Consider the following 7,651-nt stretch of genomic DNA (forward strand, 5'->3'; position numbering starts at 1 on the left):
TGCGCGCGGACGCCTGCGGGGAAGCGGCGGCTGCACGCGAGCGCTCTGTTGGGTGCGAACGCGCAACGAGGAGGAAGGGGGGTTGGTCGGGAGGAGATCCCGAGGGAGATGGTGGCGGCGGCGCTGCGGGAATTGGGGAGGGAATGGATGGGACAAGGATCCTAGACTTTAGGGTTTGACTGCTTAAATAGGTAGGTGGATTTGGATAGGGCTGATCTGGACCCTCCGATCTCGATCGGACGATCGAAAATACCATGTTAGGGGGTCCAATGGACAAACCGATGACAGTTTGCGGCAAAACGGGGTTGAGCCGGACCTAACGGTTACAACCGACCGGTTCGGGTTTACTGGAAGTTTTCGGACCAGGTTGCGCGTAGGGGCGATGCACCGTGCAGAGGCACTAGACGGAGATGACATGGAAAAACAGGCAACCCGCTGACAGAGTTTAAAATATCGAAACGTCCGACAATTGACCGGCTATAGTGCCGCTATATAATAAACGGCACGAGTGACAAACGAGCTACGATCGCGATGAAATTTGACGGACGGCCTACCTACACTAAATTAATACCGCACGCCAAGTTCCAGCTCAATCAGAGAAATTTTTTCGCACACTTTAAAACAAGGTTTCGATGATGTCGCGGGCGCGTGCGTGTGCGGTCAGGCTCGGAACGCACAACGACGTTAACCGGCAACTAACAACGGATGCAAGTTTTGAAAACTGGCGGCAACGGAGATGCCGATGCAATGCAGATGATGCGAATGATGCAATGATGATGCGACAAATAAAAATAGACACACGACGAAAACGGAAAGAAAGGGGAATCTTCTGGAACGTCGGCATCGGGCTGTCACAACTCTCCTACACTACAAGAGGATCTCGCCCCGAGATCCAAGAATGAAAGGGGGGAGAGGATGAGAAAGAACAAGATGTAAAACTTCGTCGCTTCTTTGACAAACGAGTGAAATCAAAGATCCTTGAAGGTTGGAAAGAGATGAGGAATGATATGAGAAAGAAGCAAGAATTCACGGAAAATTTCGAAGCAGTTCGGTAGGAAAATGGGACAAAAAATTCGATAAGATGGAAGAATTAGACAATATACATAACCAACAACTAAATAGAACAAGGGAACACCATGATCTTGGTAGAACAACAAGATTGACCCAAAAGAGCAATAACACAATGCCTTCAGAATAAGAGAATATGAACTAGCTCAAGCGGAAGAAGAGAATGAAGAAAAGAATGACAACTAACATCACAATAGAATTGGAGAGCCTCCAGACAGAGAATTGACGTAGTAGTTGGAAAACCTACAACGCAAAGAACAAGATAGTAGTGGGCTTATGAAAATCATCTCAACAAATATGAGGTTACAACCAACCACTACAAGAACCAAGGACAGATGAGAGGAAAGATATGAAAACTTCTTACACCGAGAGGATACATTGAGAACTGAGATTAATGACAAGCACCATGATAGCACAATCCCTAGGAAAGCTTTAGGTGAAATCCAAACCAAGATAGCTCAATGAAGAAATCATGGGTTGAAAATACCTCATGATCCTAGAGTCGGTGGAATTAATTATCTCATTCTTGAAAGGAAATCTCTTCGAGGCTCCTACACTAACAAGAAGGCTATAATACCACCTCAAAGGATAAAGGAAGAACAATTGCACATAGAAACGCAAGAGAAAGGATACTTGAGGTTCTCCAATACGAATCTTGAAGAACACTTGAGAACGGATAGAAACCTTGATGAACCACCAAGAAGGACCTCTGTATACCAATGAACGATTGAAAGATACGAATGTAGAAGGATATAATATTATGACCTTGCCAAGATTTAGAAGAAGCCTCACAAAGAGATACTTAAAGGAACTTGGAACTCCGGAAAAGAAAGATAAGAACACTTGAGAAAAGAAATTGATACCAACAGCCACTCCGGAAGAAGAATTTTAAAATCTCTTGGAAGAAGGAAGGACAAGAATAAGAATTATGTTATGCTCATCCTTCATCAAATTAAACTGATGACAAGCAACGGATTTAGCGTACAACTTATTCTTCTTGAAAGAATCTTGAAGAGACAGAGAGATAAGCACCACTTGATGCATAATTGAAGGAAGCACCGGTAAGAATTCACAATTGAATGGGAATACCAAGAAAGCATGGATACACATGAGAATGAAGAGATCAAGATCCACCTGAGAGAGAAATTTAAACAAGACACCAGAATAATTGAGAGATGAACGAAGAGACAACAATTGACAAGATTTGAGGATGAAAGCTGAAAGCTGAGAACGAAGAATCTTCAGAAATGATGGCCTTCGGAGGAACGAGAAATAAAAAAAACAACTCAAAAATGCACCGGATAGCAAGAAAGGGATTACTCATGATTGAAAACAAATTCAAGATGATAACACGAAGCTGAGATGACAATCTTCACAAGAATGGAAAAAGACTGAGAGAAACACTCCTTCGAATTTGCAAGCTAAGAATGATGATGAGGAACAACACCAAGAATAGCTGAGACCTCCGGAATAAAGAAGAATACAAGATTGAGCCAAATATGAGAATTAACTCCAATTGATCTTGAAGAATGAATATGACTGATGAAAATCATACTTACGTCATAGTTGAAAAGAATTAAAGATCTCCGGATGATTAAAAGAGCCAGACAAGATCGTGGGAAAACCTGTGGGTTATGGGCCCACTCAAACAAACCACCGTTAGAAAAGATTGCTTAGAAGAGAGATATTGCACCGGTATAAAGAGAACTAGATGAGGTTAGCACCTCGAAATAACTAAAAGAATTGAAAACAAGAAACTACTGAAATATCTTTAACACTCCGGATAGAAAAGAGAGGAATGAATAACAAGAAGACTGATAAGAATTTCCAACATGGGAAAGAATTACAAGGATAAAAGGGATATGATGAACACGGATATCTGAATTAAATTCACCGAAAAAGAACAAAATGAAGAAATGATGAACTCGACTCCTGAGAATCTTCATAATGAATCACCAGTTACGAAAGGAAGAAGAGATAGCGGAAGCACAATGAAATGAATGCGCTTGGAAAAAGGGCGGGAGGGCGGGGAAAAACAAAGACGACTTGGGGCAGATGAGATGAACTCCGGATGGAATAAGAGAATGCTCTTGACAAATTGGAGAGGATTGAATCCACTTGGAGAGAAACACACCGGTTGAATGGAATTGATACGACGATCTGATTGATCAAAGAATTTGCATTTCCATAAAAATATGAGAACACAGATTCGGAAAGATCTGAAATCACCACTTGACATTGAAACAACTTGAATTACCATAGTTCAACAAAACAAAGGGTGTGGCTTACGAAACAAGCCAGAACAAACTCATGAGAAAGATTTCGTCCGATATTTTCGTGGACAGGATCGCACGGGCTCGATTTTACAGTAGCCATCAAGTGCAAGGCAGTGCACCCGACATACGAAGCGTCCCCGAGTCGTAGCAAGCTACAGGGACTCTTTAAGACACAACGTGTACTGCTGTAAGTCGACCGTGAACAAACGAATCCAGTAGATGTCGAACCCTAACCTAACATCATGCATTTGTTGGAAGAATGTCCTATAAGTAACTACTTGAATTCCCATCTATGAATTCCCGAAATATCTGGTCATGCAATCTGGTACACGGATACAAGGAGTAATATCACACAACTCCTATACTAACCCGTCACTTGTATCACATCCGTCAACACACGACCAGAATCACAGACCTTCATCTACAGCAGACCCTCGTGATCACAACGATACAAAGTATGGCAGTACCCCCGAACAATCTGCACCAGTACTGGGGACATCGGGGTTATCTCGCCACTACTAGTATTGAAGCAATTACGAACATCCTTCGTCCTGAGATACCAAGAAATCTGAATGATAATGATGTGCTCAAGAATCCCCTGGAGCTCAACTCCCCGGAAGAAAATCAAGTCAGACAGGAGGCACCAAGACAGAACTCCGTCACATCGGCATCATATAGATCCGAAGAATATCCGCGTGATCCTAAAACAAATTTGAGTGAGAAGAGGAGTAGAATAAATTATTACGTCAAGATTCCTCATCAGAGCATAGAAGAGGAGAAAAAAGAGTCCTACTCTCCGATATATAACTAGACTCAAATAGTTTTTCACTAGACTCGACTCGGCCAAGTTCGATCAATCAAGGGGGCTCCTAGGTCGGTCCTTGCTCTGATACCAACTTGTCACGCCCAAGATGCGACCCTATCCTCAATTTGGTACGAGGGCCTCGTCAGGGATAGAAGCGCATCTCGTCGTGTCGCAAGAATGGATATCGTTACAAGTACCTGTACTGAAAAGAAGAGATATAAGAAGAGTTGGCTTACACTCGCCACAAGCTACATCAGAGTCACATCAGTACATTACATATTCATCAAGAGTAAGAGCAGGGTCCGACTACGGACGAAAATAAACGACAAAAGAAGAACGACGTCCATCCTTGCTATCCCAGGCTGCCGGCCTGGAACCCATCCTAGATCGATGAAGAAGAAGAAGAAGCAACTTCAAATGAACAATCAACGCGCTCGCGTCACGTAACCTTTACCTGTACCTGCAACTGGTGTTGTAGTAATCTGTGAGCCACAGGGGACTCAGCAATCTCATTTCCAAAGGTATCAAGACTAGCAAAGCTTAATGGGTGAGGCATGGTTAAGTGGTGAGGTTGCAGCAGCGGCTAAGCATATATATGGTGGCTAACTTACGAGTACAAGAGATAAGAGGGGGAAAATCTACGCATAACAGACGTGAACTACTGATGATCAAATGAATGATCCTGAACACCTACCTACGTCAGACATAACCCCACCGTGTCCTCGATCGGAGAAGGAACTCACGAAAGAGACAGTCACGGTTACGCACACAGTTGGCATATTTTTAATTAATTAACTTCAAGTTATCTAGAACCAGTGTTAAACAAAGTTTCCACGTTGCCACATAACCGCGGGCACGGCTTTCCGAAAGATTTAACCCTGCAGGGGTGCTCCAACTAGTCCATCACAAATTACCACAAGCCGCATAGAAATCCTCAATCACGAAGCTCGCGATCTCGTCGGATTCCCTAGTGGAAAACCTCAACTCTGAGATTACCCAAAGCATCACCGGAATCCCGATGCACAAGATATCTCGTCAAAGGTAAAACTAATCCAGCAAGGCCGCCCAACGTGTCGACGATCCCGATAGGAGTCGTGTACCTCGTTCTCAGGACACGTCGGATGAGCTAGACGTCGGGATCGCTAAACCTCCGGGTGACCAGAGGGGCGCCGGACATCGCTCAGGTGGGACCAACACTCATGTGGAGCACTGGCCCGGGGGTTGATTAAATTAGTCCGCGGGTGCCGGCGGGTCCCTATGCATTATTATTAGGTTATTAGGCAAATGTAGTACCAAAGTTGGGCCTTGCCAGACCAGCTTTAATCTAAAACGAATTATCAAGGGGGTCCCCATAACAACCCCGATCGTGTTAGGAGCGCTCATATATGGAACATAACACCGGTAGCCGAAACTAAGGGGGCAAAGGTGGAACAAAACACCAGGCTAGAAAAGCCGAGCCTTCCACCTTTTACCAAGTATATAGGTGCACTAAATTAAATAACATATAATATGGTGATATAACAAGGAACCCATGCTTTCGCATGGAAGCATCTACACCTACAACTAGCAACGCTAACACAGGGTTAAGAAAGCGGTAACATAGCCAATCAGTGGTTTGCTAGGTCGAACAGGTTGAAGGTTAACATGGCATTGTTGAGGGGCTAATATTTAACATGTGGTAGGAAACGAGACATAATCGATAGAAACGGTAAAACTAGCATGGCAATGATAGTAATGGTATCTGGGGAAATGATCATCTTGCCTGAGATCCCGCTTGGAAGAAGTATGCCTCCGTGAAGCAGACGAACCGACGTAGTCGAACGGTCCTCACATCCGACACGCTTGCGGAACTCTATCGAGACGGAGGAAACCGGAAACAAGCATCAACACACGAGAATCACCACACGATGCAAGACACATATGATGCACGAACGGTCTAATGCAAGGCATGACAATCACAACAATCAAACACTACACATTAAGTGAAGCTCGATATGCAACGAGTTGCATATCGACGAAACTCCACGTCTAATTATTTAGTTCACTCCCGTTCAGGTACACGGATATATTAAATGTTGGTAAACATGGCACGAGGGTGAAGCACAAATTAATCTACCTAGCTAGGCATTTTAAATGAGATCGGAAACAACATATAGCATCTCCGAAATGACCCCATGTGTTAAATCTTAATTCTGTCCAGATTTGTCCTAATCACATTTTAGGTTTGTTAAACGGCAAAACAAAGTGGTTCACGTGTTTCTACTCGTCGTTCTGGCCCATCTACATATATGGCACATCTCCAAGAGAGATACGGTTAAATAGTTACGACCCAAACCGTTTATATTACGTCGACATGCAAACCGAAGCAAAACAGCACACCTAACAGTTTTAAATATGCATGGGAGAAGGTTATTGTGAAACTACAGAAAATTCTAAGCAACTTACATGTTGAAATCATTTTAAACCGGTCCACGGTTAGATGTATACGAATTTTACAAAAGGGCATATGAATCTGTTCAAAAAATAAAAAAAAATGGAATTGCTAGGATTTGAACCCCAGATCCATTGGATGGACAATAATAGCCCTACCACCAGACTAATTAAGTGGTTGTGTCAAAATTGACAAAACAACACATCCACAAGTATGACAGAAGCTGGTGCGCTGGAGGCAAAATTCCTAAAAAAATTATAATATGCACTGATGGGGATTTGATCCCTGGACCTCTCATTTGAAAATAAGGTTGCTAGCCACTGCACTAAACTCTGTTACTAGCATGAAAGGAATTCGAATGTATATCAACTAGCCAAGACGGGAACAAATATGAGCTGGTGCACCACAAAAGAAAATGAAACATAAAATCTGGGGCGCACGGGAGTGGAACGGGGACCTCCATCACAGCAGTTGGCTGCGCTAGCCAACTCAGCTAGCCTACAACTCGTTGACACAACCAGTGCCCACTATAGACAACATGTCCTTGCTAGAACGGATCTAGAGGAGACTGAATTCAGATCGGGAGGACTGCTCACAACGGGGATGCAGAGGCCGACGGCGCGATGCTTCGGCGAAGATGGCGGACTCGGAGGCCGGGAATGGATAGGGGGGAACGGTCGGGTGCGGATCCGGCTGGAAGGGCTACGACGGTGAGGTTCACGGTGACGAGACGGCAGCCATGGGGCTCCTGCAGGTGCTGATTCAGACAACTTCAGAGAAAAAAAATTCAGAAAGAGGGGGAGAGCAGGGGAGGAAGAAGAAGAGGAGAGCGAGGCATAGGGACCTGCTGCTGCAGCTGGTTGGTTCATCGACGCATCGGCTGAACGGGTGAGGAGAGCACGGGTCCAACCATTCCCGGAGTCAGTCGGTGGCGGCGTGGTGCAGCTTGAGCATCGGGCCCTGGTTGGAGCTCCTGCAGCACGAGAGGGAGCACAGGGTACGGTCAACAGCAAGTTGACTCAGCCGGCAGCGCGTGACGGCTTGAGAAACGAACGGGAAAGGCTCGGGATG

The sequence above is a fragment of the Hordeum vulgare genome, chromosome 2H (assembly GCF_904849725.1).
Source record: "Hordeum vulgare subsp. vulgare chromosome 2H, MorexV3_pseudomolecules_assembly, whole genome shotgun sequence".
Lineage (NCBI taxonomy): Eukaryota > Viridiplantae > Streptophyta > Magnoliopsida > Poales > Poaceae > Hordeum > Hordeum vulgare.